Genomic DNA, 4,548 nt, shown 5'->3' with positions numbered 1-4,548 from the left:
CGTGTTTCATATACAATAATAAATAAAAATGTTGGCTGTTATAATATTGTCACTGAGTCTACATGTGTCTGAAACTAGCTCTTTTAAATCCAGGGTAGAGCTTTACAAGCAGTAATTTGTTTGCGTAGTTTAGACAGATCACCTGAGTTCCTTCTATGTAGTTATTGTTTACACTGAACCTCGGTAAATGTGTGAAATCAGAGGAGTTTGTCCCTAGGCACTCCCCCTCATCCTACTGGCTCCTCTCTCTGTTCTGTACAAGCCCATTTCTGCAGACTTGAGCGTCAACCCATTTCTCTCCATTGCTTCTTCATTAGCAGGAACTGATAAAAGTATCTGAACTGACATATAAGTGGCCATCTCATCCAGAGATACAGAATTCACATTTTAGTAGGTCAGAGCCTTAAGCCAAGACAGTGAAATAGAGCAGATGTTACTTCCAGCATTCATCAAAGTAATGGGGAAAGTTTGAGGTCCCAGGAGGCTCTTCCCAACTCCAGAGTCCTGCCCATTCATAAAACTGGTGCTAATTGATACATTACAGGCAACAAGGTAGTCTGTGTCTCAATTCTGCATCTAGAAAATCAAGTCTCTAGCTTTTGCAAAAGTGTTATAATGGGGAAATTTGGACACTAATTTTATATACCAACCTCTTCTTGGTAAACAGACATAGCTCATGAGCACCAAGGCCCTTCCAGCATTGCACATCTATGATACTTATAGTCAAGTGCATTTTTTTCTTCGGAACTCAAGGCTAGGGTTGGGTATTTTTGCCTCACTGGGTTTGTAGGAGACTCAACTGTAAAGTCGTTAACTGCTTTGGTGAATCAACCAGTAAAGAAAGACAGTCCAGCTCTTGTCCCCACACTGCAAAGTCATCAGAGGCTTCTGGACTTCTCTGCAAAATCCTCATTAAAGATGGGTCCTCGTGGCTCTCACAGAATTCTTTATTATGTCCTTTGAGCTGAGACTTCAAGGTAAAGAAAGAAAAAAAGGAAAATAACTAAATTTGTTATTATGGAAAATTCCAAACATATACAAAAGATGAGAGAATTGTATAATACACCCCCATGAATTTGTCATTTACCTTTGAGAGTTACAAACTCAGGGCCAATCATTTTTCATCTGTGCCCTACTCACACGCTCCCCCACCATAATTTTGAAACAGATTCCAGATATAATATAACATAATTTCATCTGTAAATATTTTTATAATTGCACTTTTGTTATGGCCAACAAAATCCATCTCTGCAGAAGAGAAGTCATTCTTCCCTCCCACCATGATGCTGAGAACATTTGGCCAGTACGTGCATCCATGCCCAGGAGTGGTCTCTGGTTTAGGCAAGCTTGAGGGTTTACTAAATGCTGTCCAAAGTCTGTCCTGTCCCTTGGGTAGAAAAAGGAACCCATAAAATGCCTGGTAGTGGTGCCACTAACTAGGTGCAAGCTTTTCTTTTCTTTTTTTTTTTTTTTTCCCTCCAGTGGGGATGATGCTCAATAGCTGTGATGAGGTCCAAGCTGAGAGAAAAGCATCATGGTCATGAATCCCAACTGGATTCATCATTTCCCACATACTTTACTTCATTTAGCTTTCTCCAATTCTGATGTTCCATTTTACAGATAAGAGAACTAAGACCTAAGGTCACACAGCTAGTAGTTACGTGTAGCAGAGACTGATTAGATGCTAATCAAGTTCAGTTCCTCTTTTCCCTAGACACGGCTAGATTACTTTCCCAGGTTCTCTTGCAGTTAGGTTTGGCCATCTGACTAAGTTCTAGCCAAAGTAATATAGGCCAGTCCCATAAAAAACATCTAGGGCAATTTAGCATGTTCTTTCTTTCTCCATCCACTGGCTGAATGAAAACAAATTCAAGGGCTTAGACAAGGACAGAGCCATAAGAAGGAAGGAACTTGGGTCCCTGGGTGACTATGTGAAGCAGAGACCCCTCCCAACCTACTTTGAACTGTGAAATATGCAAAAAAATTTTTTTTATTATGCGAAACTTCTGAAATATGGGTGATATATGTTAAAGTAGTAAGCCTACCCTGACCAATACAGTGGCACAGATGGGATTTAAACCCTCAGTCTGTCTATGCCAATGTCCAAAGTCTTCCCCTAAACCACACTGCCTCCAGGCACAACAAATAAGAATTGCTTATAAGGCCGGGAGCAGTGGCTCACACCTGTAATCCCAGCGCTTTGGGAGACCGAGGCGGGAGGATCATGAGGTCAGGAGATCGAGACTAGCCTGGCCAATATGGTGAAACCCTGTCTCTACTAAAAATACAAAAATTAGCCAGCATTGTTGCGCAGCCTGTAGTCCCAGTGAGGCTGAGGCAGAAGAATCACTTGAACCCGGGAGGCAGAGGTTGCAGTGAGCCAAGATCGCACCACTGCACTCCAGCCTGGGTGACAGAGTGAGACTCCAGTCTCAAAAAAAAAAAAAAAACAAAAAAAACTGCTTATAAGAATCTCCTACATGGTCAGCATGTGATAGGACTGTATTCAAGGAGATCGCACATCTTAGATGTGTGCTAATATGATAGCCACTGGCCACATGGGGCTGTCTAAATTAATTAAAATAAAATAAAGTTAAAAATTTAGTTTCTTAATTGCAGTGGCACATTTCAAGTATGCAGTAGCCTCCTGTAGCTAATGGCTACCACATTGGAATATGCAGACAGAGAACACTTCTGTCATCATGGAAAGTTCTGTTGGATAATGCTGTCTTAAGTAGACCTTCATTCACAATGCACCCTTCCCCAGACCCCCGCAGAAAAGCTAGAAGCTGGGGATACTGTTTAGGAGATGGTAGAGGGTAGCGTAGCCAGCAGTCAGATTGTCATAGACATAAAGGCCTCTCCCCTGGCCTGAACTTGGGTCTTTTGTTCTTGCCTTTCTTATTTAACTCTCAGGGAATCATCTTATGGCCCTCCTGTACTCACTGGTAGCATGATTTCGATATGACTTCCTCAAACAGAAGGAACTCTGTCTGACCCTGTTCTCCAGACAGTCCTGAGAGCAGGAACCGCACATAATTCCCTCCCAAGCATCTGTAGCTGCTGAGCGTCAGATGCCAAGACTGGAGAGAACACAGGGCTGTGCTTCCTGGCCTGGATTAAGGATATTTCACACAGCAGCCAGAGTGATTTTTCAAAACACACATCCAACAATGTTGCCCCTTAGTTGAAATCCTATAATTCTCATTGCCCTCAGAATTGTGTAAACATCTCAACATGTCTCCTGTTGTTACTGAATCATTGATTATTTCTGCTTTTCCACTTTCTGCTCCTGGGCCCCTTGAACCTGGTGTTCCTGCCATATTGAAAGTGCTGCAGTTCTCCAAACTCACAGGTTTGCTTTTACCCCTGAGTGTTTGCTCAGGCTTTTCCTTCTGCAGGGACTCTATCTTTCCCCATGTCTGTTTAGCTAACTCCTACATGTAGGGCTTAGCTTGGAAATGCTGCTTCCCCACTCCCACCCCCTTTCCCACTATAGAACTTACCACACTTCCCAGCCATGTTTAGGGAACAGCAGATGTTTTCAGTTCAGGTATCAAAAGCAGAGACTATTTTGTGGAGGTTTTTCTCAAGAGGGTGACCCTTCTCAGTCCATCTAAATCATAAGTCTCAGTCCCTCCCTCCTTTCAACACACACACGCACACGCACACGCACACGCACACTTCCAATCTACTTAATTCCTCTGCAGAGTCACCGGGGAGGCAAGTGGAGCCCTGTAAATCTCTCACAAGCTGTGACGCCCAGAAACCTCTGCTCCTTGACCAGCCACTGTGAAACAAGTGCCCCTAAATCCATGGGCCATGCCCCACTCCCCTCCTACTTGCCACCATCCCATCATCTGAAGGGGGGGCCTGATATACAGAATAGGGTGTGGTAAAGTCACAATCCAAGCCGGTGCCAAGAAGTACTGTGGGTCTTCACTTCATTGGATTACTTTTATGGGATTGGAGCAGATAGGGGCAGTGACTCCAGTGCCTGAGACAACATGACAATAAATCGCCACGGTGACTCTTCCATAGCTCATAACTAGTAAATCAAGTCGATTGAACAATACATTTACTGCAAATTTAAGAAGCTGTTCTTCCATTTTTTAAGTATATGTGTTAAATCATGCCCAGAGTCATAAAGAATGGAGACAGCCAGCCTCGGTGTGAAAAAACAACAAAACACAGCCGCATGCTTAAAAAAGTTAGAACATTCTAACTTCTTTGTTGATGACAGAGTGAATACCCTGCCTGATAGCTCCATGGGGCTCTTTTCCCAGCGAGACAGACTAGAATCTCCAAAGTGGTAAGCTAATGACTTCTTAACTAATGCCTGAGTCAATTTTGCAAATACAAGTTCAATGTTAGCAGGCTCCTTCTTTGCTCCAGATTCCTGATATAGACAAAAAAAAAAAAAAAAAAAAGAAAGAAAGAAAGAAACACAACAGCCTTTTTAGTGAATTACAGCCCTGCTTGCATCACTTGGATGGCCATGAGGGTCAGGAGAGGGAGTGACTTACTGACTGTTTTTCTCTGGAAGAT

This window comes from Cebus imitator, unplaced genomic scaffold (genome assembly GCF_001604975.1).
Source record: "Cebus imitator isolate Cc_AM_T3 unplaced genomic scaffold, Cebus_imitator-1.0 Scaffold32, whole genome shotgun sequence".
NCBI classification, from domain to species: domain Eukaryota; kingdom Metazoa; phylum Chordata; class Mammalia; order Primates; family Cebidae; genus Cebus; species Cebus imitator.
Note: the sequence above shows the minus strand (reverse complement) of the source record.